The sequence below is a fragment of the Leopardus geoffroyi genome, chromosome D3, assembly GCF_018350155.1.
Source record: "Leopardus geoffroyi isolate Oge1 chromosome D3, O.geoffroyi_Oge1_pat1.0, whole genome shotgun sequence".
Classification (NCBI taxonomy): Eukaryota; Metazoa; Chordata; class Mammalia; order Carnivora; family Felidae; genus Leopardus; species Leopardus geoffroyi.
Genome location: NC_059339.1, coordinates 67897592 through 67913809, shown reverse-complemented (window position 1 = coordinate 67913809; position 16218 = coordinate 67897592). Strand labels below are relative to the sequence as shown.

At 54.7% G+C, this 16218-nt stretch overlaps 1 protein-coding gene and 1 long non-coding RNA gene across 5 annotated transcripts in view; one reads left to right on the top strand and one right to left on the bottom strand.

Moving 5' to 3' along the window:
- ZBTB7C (zinc finger and BTB domain containing 7C) overlaps positions 1-16218 on the top strand; it is a 352927-nt gene that overhangs the window by 232004 nt on the left and 104705 nt on the right. The window contains exon 1 of one of the 4 annotated variants that reach the window (XM_045458928.1): positions 11192-11505. The exons of 2 other annotated variants lie outside the window; for them this stretch is intronic. The gene's annotated coding sequence lies outside the window, so the exon portion shown is untranslated. Of the gene's footprint in view, positions 1-11191; positions 11506-12278; positions 12393-16218 lie in introns of those variants that run through there. One more of the 4 variants, XM_045458930.1, reaches the window with a different exon arrangement.
- LOC123588266 lies at positions 1497-5523 on the bottom strand. Its single transcript, XR_006707783.1, has 3 exons — positions 4878-5523; positions 4160-4264; positions 1497-3097 (listed from the first exon to the last, which is right to left on the bottom strand). It is a non-coding gene; the product is annotated as an uncharacterized LOC123588266 (long non-coding RNA).

Below are 16218 nucleotides of genomic sequence, written 5' to 3'. Positions count from 1 at the left end.
GGACTTTTGAAATTGCAGCTCTAGATTTGGGTAATTTATCATCTTGGTGCTGCCTGAGGCATAGGCTATGTTTTATCCATTCCTCACTCCCTCCCTCCTTCCTTCCTCCCTTCCTTCCTTCCTTCCCTCCCTCCCTCCCTCCCTCCCTCCCTCCCTCCTTCCTTCCTTCCTTCCTTCCTTCCTTCCTTCCTTCCTTCCTTCCTCCTTTCCTTCCTTCCTTCCTTCCTTCCTTCCTTCCTTCCTTCCTTCTCCTTTGACCATGGCAGTGAGCCCCCTGGGCCTTTTCTGTGTCCCAGTCATCAGGCAGGCCCCAACAAGGAAGCCAGTTCCTGTACCTCTGTGCTCTGCATTACCCAGCAAGAGACAGAGAAGCAGAAAAAGAGTGTGAGTGCAGTCCAGCCCCCTCCACTTCCTAGCTGACCTCCAGCAGGCTATTTAAACCCCCTTGGACCTCAATACCTTTATCTGTAAAATGAACATGCTGATACTCACTTTGGAAACTTGTTGTAAGGATACGATTAAGAAAATGAACATAAAGCCTTTATATATATATATATATATATATATATATATATATATATTCTGACTCGTATTAGATGGTCAGTAAATGGGAGGGATTACTATTACTATGTCTACTATTACCTTTTTTTTTTTTTTTTTTTTTTAGCAAGTATAGACAATCAGCCTGGATAATTTCAAGTATATTCACTGCGCTATCCCTTTAAAGGCATAGAGAACAGTAGGGTTCAAGTGGTCATGGTCCAGGTTTTTTGGTGGAAGATGAATATGGGGCTGATTGCTGAGGACAGGACGTGACTGCTCTCTAAGGCTGTATCTAGCCCCAGCTCCGGACCTGCCCACCTAGCTTCCAGTACCCACTGTTTCAGCTACAGCTGTTTGCTTGGGGGCTAGTGACATTACATCCCTGGGCCTCCGTTTCCTCCCTTGTAAAATGGGAGGTATGATACTGTGCAAACCACCAGGGCTGCTGAGCAGTAAACAAGATAATACTCCTAAAGTACTCAGCACTGTGCCGAACACCCACTAAGTGCTTGAGAAGGGCTTGCTGTGATTGTTTTCAGGCGCATCCCGTCTTACGCAAGAGATAGTTCTGGAAAAGTTGTGAAGCCAAATCCCCTTTTCCCACTAAATGGCTTCTCCACTTTGAGAAGGCTTTATCTTTGCCTAGGAGCATCTTTGGAGGGCAGTGACTGGAAAGTAAGAAACCTAGATGGTACGAATATTGATTCTTTACAGTCTCTGCAAAAGTTCTCCCTTCCTCCCTCCCTCCCTTCCTCCCTCCCTTCTTCCCTTCCTCCCTCCCTCCATCCCTCCCTCCCTTCCTTCCTTCCTCCCTCCGTCTGTCCCTCCCTCCCTTTCTCCCTCCTTCCCTCCCTTCCACCCGTCCTTCCTTCCTTCCTCCCTCCCTTCCTTCTTTCCTCCCTCCCTCTCTCCCTCCCTCCCCTCTTCCTTCCTTCCTTCCTTCCTTCCTTCCTTCCTTCCTTCCTTTCATTCATTTATCAAATGTATCCACCCATCCATCCATCCATCTATCATCAACCTGTCTGAGAAGGACCACCTGTAATTATCTCCTCTCTCCTTACCCTGGGTAAAAACATATATATAATTCCTACAACAAACAGTTCTGACTTCTCAATGACTTCTACTTTTCATCTAACGTTTATTTTTTGAACTTTTAGAGGGGGTCATAAACTTTTTTGAAAATCTGTTAAGCTCTATGGGCTGTCTTCCCAGAAAAAGGAACACGCTCACATACTCATGCAATTTCCATATGATTAGCTGGGGGGTTGGGAATCCTCTGCACCCCCAGATACCTTGGTAAGGACTGCCCCCCCCAGCTAAAGCCAGAACCCAGTTTTCTCATGGGAACAACCCACATCCCAGTAGCAGATGGAGGCCTAGGCATGTGCTCAAGGCCCCCCATTTGGACTCCTTTGTCTGCCACCCTGGGCCCCAACTCCTTTGCGTCTTAACTTTCCCCCTGGGGCCCCCACTGCTCTGGCCGATCTGGCCTGGCCTTTGTCCTTCCCCGGGACCGTCACCTCGCCTTTGTCCCACTCCTTCCCCGTCCACTTATCTGCATCTAACCCACGGTTCAAGTATGTGATGGCCTCCTCGGAGGAATCAGAGAGTTCACTCAGGATGTGGAGCTTGAGCAGACAAGGGAGAGGCCCGGTTTTATAGGCAGAAAAACAATGAAATGCACTGAAACGTGAGCTCCTAGCTGAGGTCAGAGCTGGCAGGGAGGGGTGGGGGACAGAGAGTGACCTGCCAGACTTGATTTCTCCCTCCTGCCTCGTTGGAGACTGAGGAAGTCGGCCGTGGCGAAACATCCTGGCCCCTGAATGAGAAATCCCTGGGTTCTTGTCCCAGTTCTGGCACGGACTGAATGTGTCACTTGACATAGGTCACAGGTCACTTCAGCAATGCAGCCTCAGTTTCCTTATCTTTAACTGAGGGGCGGAAATGCTGGCAGCACTGTGATGAAATCGACACTCTTGCACGTTGCAGGTGTCGGCCCAAATGTGCAGCCTTTCTGGAAAATGCAATTTAGTGCTATTATGGTAGGAGCCATAAAAATGTTCATACCCTTTTCATCCTTTGTTCTGAGAATGGACTTTAAGGCACGAGTCCGCATAAGGGCAAGTGTGCATAAGGATGTTCACACCCACATTATCCATAACACGGAAGAGTCCCAAGTGCCTGAGAGTAGGGACAGCTACCTGCACAGCAGTGTCTCTAGTGCTTGGCATGCTCTGCCGCTGTTGAAACTGGCTGATGCGGAGAACGTGTAAGGAACAGTCCAGCAGTTGGAAAACCTCCTCCTTGGCCCCGCCTCCCAGCACACACCTGCAGGGCTTATGTCAATGACAACGTCCCTCAGATTCTGATTCAGTGGGCCGGGGGTGGGGGTGGGGGGTGCCAGGAATCTGCGTTGTAACCATCTGCCCAGAGACTCCAGCAGAGGATCAGAGGTCCGCGTTCGGAAAGGCATCACCATGCCTGGGTTTGATCTCCATAGTGGCCATTCAGTTCTGGCCTGTCCTCCCATCCATCCTGCAGCCGTAACCTTGACCTATGGAAGGTGCCAGCTTCAATGAGAAGGTCCCTGCCACCCTCACAGGATGGGGAGGGTCCCTGTGCTGACCCTCCAGCCTGCCTAGTTTGTCTGGCCCTGGGGAAGGGCTGCGGGCTGTCCTGGCCGTACCCAGCAGTCCTGGCAATGGCATGCTGACCAGCTCTAGGGGTGAGGCCGACCTCTGCCTGAGCATGCTCTAACGCCAGTTAGAGCATCCAGAAGGTGTCAGAGCCTGTCCACTGCTTCATCCAACAGAGAAACTGCTGGTGCACACCCCTCCCCCATCAACAATCAGCCGCCCAGCCCAGCAGCCCATCCTTCCACTCACTGTCCCCCTCAGTATATACCCTCCCACATCCCCCAACACACCCCTGCACACACACACCTGCGTGCACACACATGGTCCTGCCCACATCTTCCTCATCCCCGACACTGCCTTTTCTCTTCCTGGTCAGACCGCTGTGAAGGGACACGTGGGCCCCCAGGGTGTATTTGTGATGCCCAAAGGGTACCAACAGCGCGGTTGGGTGATGGGGCCCTCACACATCTGCGGAGACCCAGGAGCGACAGGCCAGCTTTCGCCAGGGTCACTAAAGAGAACTTGGGTCAAGGCCAGAGTTTGCGGCCAGTGTCGCCTGGCCCTTAGCTCCCCAGGCTGTCTAGACGCGCAGGCTCCTGTCTCAGGAGTGTCATTTCACACCGCGGAGTTAGCTCTTTGCCTAGCCTGAGCTTCTTAGTTTAGTTTTTGAGCTTCTTTGTTTCTTAGTTTTCTGGGTATAAACACCTCCTTTAAAAAAATGGTATCCCTAGGGGCACAGAGTTTTGCTTTGCAGATAGGTCTGTTCGGTGGCCGTGCTAGGGAAGAGGGAGAGTGCTGGGAGCACTGAGTAGTGAGCACTGAGTACTGAGCACTGAGTGCATAGCAGCCCCACCACTTCTCCTGGGTTGGTCTTGGGTAAGTCACACCTGCCTTCACTCCGTGTCCTCACTCTGCATGGGGTACAGTCCCGGCTCTCCCCGCTTCTCAGGGTGGGGGGCAGTGACGGCGGCCTCACCCACCTGACTTCCTGGCAGATGGTTGTCTAGTCATTGTCTTTCCTACTAGAAGGTCAGCTCCATGAGGATGGGGAGATCTTGACGTGTTCACCACTTTATAGCCAAAGCCTGGAGTAGTGGGGGTGGGGCACAAACAGGCAATTACTACAGACCTGGGAGAGGAAGGGAGGAGGGAGGGAGGAAGGGTGGGAGGGAGGAGGGAGAAGGGAGGAGGAACCTGCCTCCCCTGTCAGGTAATGCTGCCCCCTTTCCCTCCGCTGCCCCCTTGGCCAGGTCCTGGCTGAGCCCTCCTCCTCCCCAAGGCTCCCAGCTCTGAGGTGACAGGCCCAGTCACCCAGAGCCCTGGAGGCTCTTGGCACTTCTCCTCCCCCCACCGTGGGTGCCTAACTGCGTCACCCAATACAATCCACAATCCGAGAGGAGGGCGAGGCCCTGGCAACCCTGGGGCCCTGGGGCTGTGAGCGGCAGCTGGCTGGGACCCGGCCACTCGCTCTGTCTATTGTACAGGCGGCCAGACTCTGAGCCCTGCCCAGAGTCCCAGCCAGGTGGGGTACTTTCCCCTAGCTTCCCCAGAGAGAGCACTTCCGGGACCCCGTGCTCAGCCAGCACCTCCCCTCCAAGGGCCCGGGGTCAGGGCAAGCTCTGGCTGGTCTTTCAGCACACCTGAGAAGCAGGAGGCAGCTCCAAGTATCCGAGCCTCCCTTCTGGGCCCCACTCTCACCTTCCAGCTCCCAAAGGACAGGGCAGCCAAAGGCCAGGCGGCCACAGCTCTGCTTCCCCGGATCTCCTCTGCGTGCTCCAAGAGGGGGAGAGTTTGGTCAAGGAGCCTGGCCCACTGCCAGGACGTTCCGGATGACTGGGTCTGCCCCCCTCCCAAAACATGGTGGCAGAAATGTGTGTCGCATTGGCAACCGGCAGATTTGGATAACCTTTGTGACCACAGAAAGGGCTGTCAGCGCAGAGCCTAGATCCAATGTGCGAGGCTCCTTCTCTGTTCCTGATGCTAAACAGCTACGGATTGTTATTTAAATCGGCATGTAACTGCATTTCAGTGAAATCTGATCTGTGGATGAAAGTGATAGAGCCTCTCATCGCTCGGTAAAGTCCCTTACGATAATAGATAATGGCGCGAGCAGGGAGCTCGGAATAGTGAGGACTTGGCGTGTCCTCGGAACTGGGAAGCCACAGGGCCACCTAGACAGAGGCTGGCACCCCTGAAGTGCAACCTCTTCCTCTTGCCCCAGCCGGCTAGGTTGAGTTTTCTCTCAGTTTGCCTCAACATTTAAGTAAACATTTGTGGAGCACCTGAGAAGTGCAAAGTAGGACTTCGGATGGAGTCAGTGTTCACTCTGGTGAGTGAACCAGAAGGGGAGAGAGGGAGAGAGGCAGGGGGAGCGAAGGAGGGGGAGAGAGGGAGGGGGAGTGAGGGCGAGGGACACTAAGACCCAGACTAACTGCCCTAGCCTGCTCTAACGCTACAAGTATCCACCCTGTCTAGTGTGGTATGATTATGAGGGACCCCCTCTCCTCTGTTTCACGAATTTTCTCTAATATGGGAGAACTTCATATATTTTTTTTCAAATATATTTCATATATATTAATATTCTCTTAAAGTCACATATTCATATATAATATATGAATTACAAATTATATTTATATAATATAAAGAATATTAATGTCACTAGAGTTCTTCTTCCTTGATTTCAAAGGCCTCCTTTCTGCCACTCACTCACTTTTTTGGTCTGCGTGTCAGTTTCCTCGGACTGCCCTCCCGGGTTGTTGCGAAGAAGGCCAAATAGGAAGGCCCAGTAGAAAGCCACTGGGAGTTAAAGCATTGCACCCACACAAGGTGACATCCTCGGAGGTCAGGCCTCAGACCTGGGGCGCTGGGGGGAACATGACTGCTGGGACGGAAAGCCCTAGATAAAATCTTTCCTGACTTGATGCTGGTTTTCTCCGAAATAACTGCTTTCTCTGGACGAGCCCCAGTTTCCATGCTTGCGCGGCAGGGTGTGCTGTGGGGATGGTGGCCAGTCACGGCCCTGAGCAAGCTAAATCCTCACAAACTGACTTGTCTAAAGTGTCAGCAGGACGGACAACAGAAGCAGAGCCTTCTCAAAGCCATCCAAGGTACAGCATGGCCAAGTTTCTCTTCTTGTCTATTTAATGGTGCTTGCAGTTTCTTGGAGAGTGAAGGCCCACCCAGCTGCCGAGCACCAGGCCTCGAAAGGCTCTGGGTCATCATCTCATCCATGGCCCCCATTGACAGAGGAGGAAGCAGAGGATCTGGGAGGCCGTGTGACATCCTCGAGGGCACAGATCCAGAACTAGATCCGTTCTGCCTGTCTCCCAGATCTGAGGCTCTCTCAACAAATCTTTGCCTCGCGCGTGTTTGCCAGGGGCCTATCGTGTCTCAGGTGCACGCAGTGAAAAAAGACACTCGAGGTCCCTGCCCACAAGCAGCCTCTATTCTAGTGGGAGGGACAGTCAGAAAATAATTCCGTGTAAGCAAGCAGTTAAATAAAAATATGCACGTGGCATGAGTGCTTTGATCAAAGGTCTGAAATAGATGATGGTGAGGGACGTTTCTACTTTATCTGTGGTGGTCAAGGAAGGCTTGCCTGAGGAGGTGATGTTTCTTTTTTTCCTTTGTTTTTTTAATGTTTATTTATTTAGTTTTGAGACAGAGGGAAAGAGAGACCTGACCGCGAGCAGGGGAGGGGCAGAGAGAGCGGGGGACAGAGAATCCCATGCAGGCTCCACGCTGTCCTCTCAGAGCCTGATGCAGGGCTCAAACCCACAAACCGTGAGATCATGACCTGAGCCGAAATCAAGAGTCAGACACTCAACTGATTGAGCCCCCCAGGCGCACTGGAGGTAATGTTTCTGTTAAGACCTGGCATAGGGGGCGAGCATGTCAGGCCAAGGAATCCGCACAAGCAAAGTCCCACAACAGGAAGGACAAAGAACTCAACCAGAGGATGGGGGCAGAAGGCACGGGTGAGCTTGGAGTGAGAAGCAGGAATTTTGCTGAGCCTCAGGGGCTGTGGCGAGCAGTTTGGACTGCACTTGAAGTGTCCTGTGATGTGTCCAGATGCACGTTTTAAGAAGATTACACAGGCAGCCTTGTGGCCCTGGGCTGAAGGAGCAGGACAGGAATGGGAGCAAGAGGGCCACTTAGGCGGTCTCTGCAGAGGTCAAGGCCAGAAGGGATGGTGGCCCAGCAGAGGGCAGTGGTGGAGGAGGTGGCAGGAAGAGAGTGGATTCAAGATCTATTTTGGAGATAAACTTGAGGATGGATGGATCGGCAGGGGTGGGGTGCAGGCTGGGAGGGACGGGGAGGCAGCAAGGGTGGCTCTGAGTTTCCCGTCTGAGTAACACTCAAAACCATTGCTGTGCAAATTCTCTAGGGAAGACTTGCTCTGGTGCTTTTTACTAGTCCACCCTCCATCTCAGCCTCCTCCTGGCTAATAATAGCCTCTTGGTTTGGTGAGAGTCATCAGCAGCTGGAGAAACTGAGGTACACATCAGCAAAGCAAACCACTCCTAAGAGAACTGGCTGTAGGAGCTAGACAAAGAGCCAGAGCTGAGCCCCAGAAGCAGCCTTTGGGTGCCAGAATTCTTTTTCTTTTTTTTTTTTTAAGTTTATTTTGAGAAAGAGAGAGAGAGAGAGAGCGAGTGCATGAGCAGGGGAGGGGCAGAGAGAGAGAGGGAGAGAGAAAATCCCAAGCAGCCTCTGCACTGTCAGCTGGGAGTCCATCCGACTCAGGGCTCGCCCTCACAAACCCCTGAGATCATGACCTGAGCCAAAATCAAGAGTCAGACACTTAACCCACTGAGCCACCCCAGTGCCCCTGGGCACCAGAGCTCCAAGACTCCGGTATCACGCCCGATGTTACAATTTATCAAGTCCTGTGACCTTGACCAAGCGGCAAGACCTCTCTGAGCCTATTTCCTCATCAGTAGCATGGGGGGTGGGGGGGGGGCGGGGTATGAGAGGATCTGTCTCTTGGTGCGGTTGCAGGGTTGTAGTCGGGGGTAGACCCTCAATAGATATGTGTTATCTCTAGTTCTAGGTAGTACGGCTCATCCCTGTACCCACCTCTCTGTACATGTGTGCAAACATAGCCTGTGTGTGTGCACGCTCGTTCAGAAGCCGTCTGTGTGCTTACGTCACCGCTGATGACCAGGCATCACTGAAGTTTCAAGTTAAGACAGTAGCGGGTTCGCTCACTGGGCTTCTGTTTAGCCCTCTGAGCCGTGCTGGGTGGTTGAAGAAGGAGCTTTCACCCTCCCTGGAACAAGAGTGAGTTGTGGGTTTGGAGGCAGATGTGAAAAGCAAGGCGTCTGTAAGCCAGCCTGTTTCCAAGAGTTCTGACCAACCTGACCCAGGAAGAGGGGTGGGGGTGGGAAAGACTGGAGAGAGGAGTGGGGGGCGGGGAGCGAGAGGGAGGGGTCCACAGAGGGCCCAGGAAGAAGCCACATCCCAAAAGGAAATGCACAATAACAGATGTAGAGCCCCTTCTGTGGGTGGCTTTGGTCGCCTCCTCGGTCCCTTCCCCCACCCCACCCCACCCCACCCCTCCCAGAGAGACGCCTTTATGTTTCTGTTCCCAAGAGGCACCTGGCACGGAGACTGAGAACAAGGAGGCAAGGCTGGAGGGGCCAACGGGTAGGGCTCTCCACTTTTTGCCCAGAGCCCTTCCGAAGGGCGTGTCCCAACTGGGCACACACAGACAGTGATTAAGGAGGAGGGAGGGGGGGAGGGATGACATTCACTGTCCACTGCGGGGGCCCAGCCGGTGGGCTGGAGAGTGGCCAGCCCTTCCCCCCCAGGCTCTTGGCCGCAGTATCCTCGGCCCTGGCACCACCCACTGGCCTACTCAGACACTCCTTCGGGTTGGGGCTGGAGCCCTGCTAGGAGGGGCCGCCTGGGGGCAGGCTGGGCTAGGCACCGCAGCTCTCCCCCACCCCTCCTGGCAGCCTCCCTCCACCACCCCTCTGCCTACATCCAGCTCCAGCTGGGTTTGAAAGACGTGCTCCAGTCCTCCCTCCCTCCCTCCCCTGAAAGCAGTCCCTGCCCTGAGCTCTCTTTCAGCCAGAAGCTGCACCTATAAACTGGGTCCATCACACAGACCCCGACCTGCTGCTGTACCCACCTCGACAGCCTTCTCAACCAGGCCAGCTGCCCCCTCCCCAAGCCTTCATTCCCGCACCTGACATGCCTTCCTGCTCACAGTAGCACAAACTTCCAGAGCTGTCTAGCCTACCTCCTGGAGCCCTCTCCAGATGATCCCTGTCTTCCTGACTGTTCTCAGCAACTTGTCTGCTGTGCAAAATTAGCACCCTGTCTTGATGGACCCTGCACCATGCGCTATGGGCCCTGCCCCACACTGGCCAACCCTCGGTGCTTTATCTCCCCACCAGACGTGAGGCCCACCCCACGGCACCCACCCCACCCCACCTCTGCCCAGGGCATTGAGGCAAACCCCCTGTGGGTGCACGACAAACACTTCTGGACTGATACTGATTCCGTCCAGGTCATGTGGTGGCACTTTTGCCTACCGGGTCTGGGAGTGGAGTATGGAGTTACACATGATTGGATATTTAATTAGTGACTTTGTGGACAAAGGGATTTGACTTTTCGTTCTTTGGCTTGGGTGTTCCGGGAGTACGTGGTTTTTGATAAAAAGCTATGGAGTCATCCAGTCTTGGAAACTGTCCACCTGCCCTGGTTAAGTGCTTCCCCTTCTGAACTTCAGTGACTGATTCCCTGATTTAGCACCCCCTCCCCACCCTACTCCACACCTCCCTGGCTCTGAGACCCTCTGTTGCCTCGCACGCCATCCATGGCCCTCCCACCACAGCAAGCAGGGACTGACAGACTCATCCTTGCCCTTGCCCATGGGTATTTACAGTTTTAGAACCACAGGGAGAGACCCTTCCTGCCTTCCCGAAGCAGTTTTGCCTGCCTGGTACAGGCTTTGTGTAGGGCGTGGCTCACAAAGGAATGAATCACTAACACTGGAATTTCAGGCAGGGGGCACCTGTTGGAGGAGATATTTTAGTGGGAACCATCTTCCTAGTGTTCTTGACCTTCATGGACTGACGGACCTTTGGGATTTACCTTTGACTCTGGGGTACTTTAAAGCCAGTGGCCTGGCCTTGGAAGAGGGGCAGAGGCCACAGAGGGCCAGGACCCCCATTGGTCTCCTTTGGTTTGTGGGGCTTCTCCATGGCACGCGGAGATGCTGATCACCAGGGAAGAAGATTTCCCCTTGGCTCCTCCCATGTTTCTGAGAACTGCCAGCCTAGGTACCAAGGGGTTAACAACGATTTCCCCCAGGTGAAGGACAGTTCCAGGGGAAAGAGGGATGACAGAGCCAGGAGCCTCCCCACTGGCAGTTTTCAAAAAGGGTGTAGCATGTGGCTTTAAGGAGCAGCTTGGGAGAGGGTGCTGTAGCCACACCTCCCTGTGATTGGTGGTTGGCCCACCCCACATGCGGACTGTTGGATCTCCGGTTGGCATTTCTGAGTCAGGCTTCCAATGGAGACAAAGCAATGGAAAGCCTGTCAGATACTGTTTGCTGTGGGTGAGCCCTGTCCGCGGGTGCCCCCGCGCAGGCCCCTTGACTCCACCTGGGCCAAACCCTGGCGGAGGGAGCTGCCGTTCTGTGCTTCCTTCCTGCACTTCCCTGTGTTTTATATGCCCCTTGAATGCGTGCAGTACAGTGTTTGATTTGGTGAAGTTACGTTCAAGACCCTTTGAGCAGAAGACGTAATTCTGGTAATTTTATTGGGCTCAGGTTTCAGGCAAATGGAAGTAAAATCGCCTTGAAAAACAACAAGACACACACAGAACTGAGTCAAACAATAATAATAAAAGGCTGCCCTGGTTTGAGAAAAGCGGTAAGGCATTTTGTGAAACATTCAGAGGGAAGAAGAAATAACTGAGGAGACCAGGCGAGAGGCGGGGTGGGGGGTGGGGAGGAATCCTTTACCACCCCTACGTTCATTTCTGCTTTACCTTTAGGAAAGAGCTTCGTTTGCGTGCTCTAAAGTGGAGCCTAAAGCGCCACTAGTGAAGTTGGTCCTTGTCCCGCGCTTAGCAGTACAGGTGGACGACAGGGGCTGCCTGCCAAATACTTTGGTTGGAGGGAGGGGTGGGAGTGCTCTCTTCAAAACCACTCCTGGAATGGCTTAACTCGCCCAGCGCGAATCAATGACAACCTCCCGCCGGCCGCGGCAGGCTCCCCTGAGCAGCGCTGCCGCGTGGATCCCCAGCCCGGGACCCTGGCGGCGCTCAGGACACGGCCCGGGCACGAGCGCGGCGCCCCCGGGGCGGCCAGGTGGGTGTGCGGCGACCCGGCCCGGGCGGCGGGGCGGCGGAGGGAGGTAAGCGGGGAGCCCTTCGGGGCGCCGCGGGGACCCCCTGGCCCCGGGCGTGGGCTCCGACCGGCCGGATGGGAGTGGCGGCAACGGCAGCAATTTCAAACCCGCTTCGGGCCGGCCGAGCGCGCCGGGGACACGGGGGCCGGGGCTCCTGGGCTACCGGCGGGGCGCGCGGCCGCGTCCCTCCCGGCCGGACGCAGAAGAGAGTCTGGAACTCTGTAGAGCAACTCTCCTGGCTTGCTCCGTGCCCGCGGCCCTCGCGGGCAGCCTTTGGTAGCGGGGAGAGGGGACAGCGAGGCGCGAGGGCCGCTCCGGAAGGGAGTGGCGGACAGACGCGGATCGTTTAAATTCCCTCCCTCCAAAAAAGCTCGGGCTTCCCCAGGGTCAGATGCAAAACTTGGGTTTGGGGGACGAGGGGCAAAAGCAGAGGCAACTCGGGGCAGAAGTCGAGGGCCGGACGGGGGGCAGAAATCAAAGGGGAGGACTGGTAGGAGTCGCCGTTGCAAGCTGGAGAGGGTCGCTTCGCGATCCTTGGGCGGGAGCCGCTGGCAGAGGTGGGTGGGCGGGGGATCCTTCCCTGCGCTCCGACCTGGGCACGGTGGGCGGGACAACTCCCTCCGGGCCCGTGGAGTCCAGCCGGGGTCTCGAAGCTCCCGGAGCCTCAGGTGGGCCTGGCGACCGGAAGGGAGCGGCCCCGCGCGCCCCCACCCCTGCTGGCGCCCGCGCGCGCGGCGCCCGCCGGAGCGCCCGGTTCCCTGCAGCGGGCGCGGCGGGGCCGGGGAAGCACTGCGCAAAGAGCCCAGCGCGGAGCATCCCGAGTGGGGGCGGTTTTCTCGTGCCTGTGGTGAGCACTCCGGGGGGGGGGGGGCGGGGGGCGTCCGGTGCGATTGCCCCAGTTTCTGGCTTGTGTTTTCCTGGCTGCGGGCAGGTGGGGCAGGGGACGACTGCGCTCTTTCTTTTAACCCTTGTTATTAATGAATTCCGAGGACTCATTGGCAGGCTGTGAGCATAACCCTTCCAATCCCTCTAAATGCAGAATTTTGAAAATGGGAAGGAAGTGGTTGAGACAATCGGGCAGTTTTCTCCAGATTCGATTGAAGATTTTGTGGGAGGGGAGGGGATGGCCCTGCTGGATTCAAGTTTAAGCTGCACTCCACCCAGTAATGTCCTGGGGGATGACAAGGGTCAGGAACCCCCTCTGGATAGATCTCCAGGAAAGGACAATAAGTAACCTGGCTGCCCTGGTTGACCCTCTTGCCCTTAAGGCCCAACCTGGACTGAAAGGGAGAGGAAAGCCACCCTCCCCCAAACGGCTGGGGTCTCTGTCTCTTAAGGCTAGTGCTTGGGCGGGGGGGGGGGGGGGGGGGGGGGGGGGAAGAGTACCACTAGGGGCAGTATCTTTAGCACCCCCAGTTTACAGTGAGGAGGGACTGAGTCCCAGGGGACCAGCAGAGTCCAGTGCTCCTTGCCCAGAACCATAGGACCCCAGTGCCGCTTGGGCCCTGAGGCCACCAGCCTAGGTTCCAGAACTTCATGAGATTGGGAGATTTGGATCACACCAAGCCCCCCCCGAGACCTTGGGGAGACACAGCCAAGACTCAGGCCTGAGCCACCGCTGAGGGGTGGCCAGCACAGAGAGATGAGGGTTGCAAAGAATAGCGAACCTGGGTAGCAAGTAGACTGTCCTCAACAGACCTCTAGGAGAGCCACTCTGGGATCTGAGCACAGGCATTTTGGCAGCCAGTGATGTCAAGAAAGGCTGCAGATCGGAAGTGGTATTGGGGCAGGACCTGGTAAGGAGGAAGACCAGAAGAGCAAAGGCGTGGAGGTCACAGAGCTTTAGGCCTATCTTGTCATGTCTGTGCTGGGAGATAAACCAGAGAGGGTGCAGGCAGGAAGGAAAGGGACGGGGCATTGAGAGACCAGGTGCCAGACTGTGCTTGGCACACATTATCTACTATGATCCACGTAAGCTGTCGGGTATGAATGACCAGCCTCACTTTGCAGATGAGGAAACTGAGGCTTAAAGGGGTTAAGTGAGCTGTCCAGCTTATAAGTGACAGAGCCGGGAATCAAAACTGCCTGTTACACCGCACATCCTTTAGAATCTTATACTCTAGTTGGGGAGACGGGAATCACCTTGACATAAGTTTTATTTTATTTTTTTATGTTTGAGAGAGAAACAGAGAGACAGAGAGCGAGAAGGGGAGGGGCAGAGGGACAGAGACAGAATCCAAAGCAGGCTCCAGGCTCCGAGCTGTCAGCACAGAGCCCGACGTGGGGTTCAAACTCACGAACCATGAGAGCATGCCCTGAGCCGAAGTCGGATGCTTAACCGACTGAGCCTCCCAAGTGCCCCAGGAATCCCCCTGATATAATTACAGCACAACACGAAATAGTATGTAAGTGTTACACACAATATTAACTGTTTTGAACCTCGGTTTCTTTCCACTCTGTCAGTCAATCATTTATTCAACAATGACTGTCTTGTCTAATGTGTGATTCCAGGCACCCTGCTAAGTGCTGGGCATACGTTCGTAGCTGAAGTCCCCACCCGGTCCCTGGGCTCTATTCAGTGGGAATATAGCAACAGTACATCCTTCAGCGGGTATTGAGTGGATGAAATGCGACAGTGTGTGGGAAGGTGTTCCAGAAGCACTGCCCTGAAGGAGAAGCGGCAGGAAGCCTGGGTGAAGAGGACAGGTGGGAAGTTGGAATGATGAGCTGTCCCAGGCTGCAGTCACAGGGACTCATCCCTGGCTCAAGAGGACGCTGTGGGGTGCCCACAGTATCCAGGAAGCTATTGGAACCCCCCGTGGCTCAGATTATCAGCTTACGGTTGTGGGTTCCAGTTCTGAGATGAGCTTTTAGATTTGGCACATCCCAGCTGGAGATGACAAGAACCCTGTGCAGCCTCCAGGAGGGCTGGCCCCTCTCTGGAGCAGGGCCAGGCAGGCTGGGAATGCCCCAGAACATCGCCCTCCTGATGCATCAGCTGTTGCTCTGCGGCCGGGGTGGCACTTTCCACACCCACAGGTCTGGAGCTCCAGCTCTCTGACCTTCATCCGACCACCGGGGAGGCTTGTCCAAGTTCGCGGGACTTGGTAGCAAAGCCAGCACTGGACCCCGCGTCTCTCGGCCATCCGTAATCCTCATGGCGGCTTGCACTAGCCTTCCAGGGCATTTCAGGGCTCAGCTGTAAAGACCACCTGCTCGTGTCTCCACTTCAGTGCCATTTCCTGCTGTTCCTGTCCATCTCCATTGAGCCGACCTGACATATCCGTCCTCATAAAATGGTGTCAGATGAATCTTTGAGACAGAGCAGCCATAAATATTCCTAGGACATTTGGCCTCTTAACTCTCCTTCCATCTTCAGCGATGTAACAGGCGTAAGATAACTACCTCTAAAATTAACTATCACTTTTGTGAGGAAGGTGAACTGATAAATCTTGCCTGGAAGCTAAGCCCACCTGAGTGATGTTCCAGGGCCTTCCTTCTCTAGAACTGACTTCCGGGAGGGACAGTTTCGATGGCGTTTTCCTTCTTCCTCCCCAGCACCCCGCCCCCACCACACTCCTCCCCCCCCCCCCCCACCCCCACACCTGCTTTTTCTTAATCTCTTGTGTTTGGGGTCACGAAACCATATTGCATTCCCTTTTGATGTCACGGTGCCTGAATATAGGCATTTTCTCCCGATGTTGAGATTATCAGCCTGGAAAGCGCGGCGAGCGCCCAACTGGCTGTCCTGTTTGCAGCAATTACACAGGTGTATAATTGCATGGGGATGTTTGTTTGCTTAGCTCTTTCTCAGCCGTGCAGCCCTACAGGTTGGGCCAGGGACAGAGCTGTTCAGTTTATTTTCCTTTGGCTGGGAACTTCAGAGATGAATAGAGGGAGGGGAATCTGGGGTTGAGAGATGGTTGCCAAGGGCAATTTGGAGTCTCCTTCATATTAGTCAGAGATTGTGTTTTTCCTTTCTGAAGCTGCCTGCCTCACAGCGACTTCCACGAAGGATTTTTCCCCCCATCTGTGTGTGTGTGTGTGTGTGTGTGTGTGTGTGCGTGCACGCGTGTGCTTGTTCGTTTTTGTTTTGATTTTTCACTTGCTGGACTTCTCATGACTTAGCACAAAAAAAAAATAGCTTGGGGAATGGGGGTGATGAAATGGGGCCTTTAAACAATGCGTTCTCCATGTCATTGCTTAATAAATTTGAATACTGATAGACCCTGAGGTATCATGATGGAGTGAGATGAGTAATTCCTTTGAAGGGAGAGTTTATCTTCAGTGGATGACTTTGAAAATTGCCACATAATTTAACTTTCCCTCTGCACATCTTGAGCCTGTGTTTGGAAAAAGAGGAATGTGGGCCGTCTTTCCGTCGAACTCCCTTTTGTTCCTTTGGCAGACCCCCCCCCCCCTCCATCGGGGCCTTGCCTGGGAGAGCAAGTCAACTCGGCCCCCTACCCGCTCGTAGTCACCCCTGCACCCCCTCCGCCATGCCATGCAGGAGGCCGGCTAGGGAGAAGGAAGCTTCCCCTGCGGGTTAAGAGCTCTCCCCCAGTGGTGGCCTGGCTCCTGTCCATGTGGAGTGCAGAATAGAGAAGCTGGAGGGACCGAAGCCTGCCCGTCCTAGGGCAGCACCCTGGGGCAGGATGTTCCTCATCGGTGGA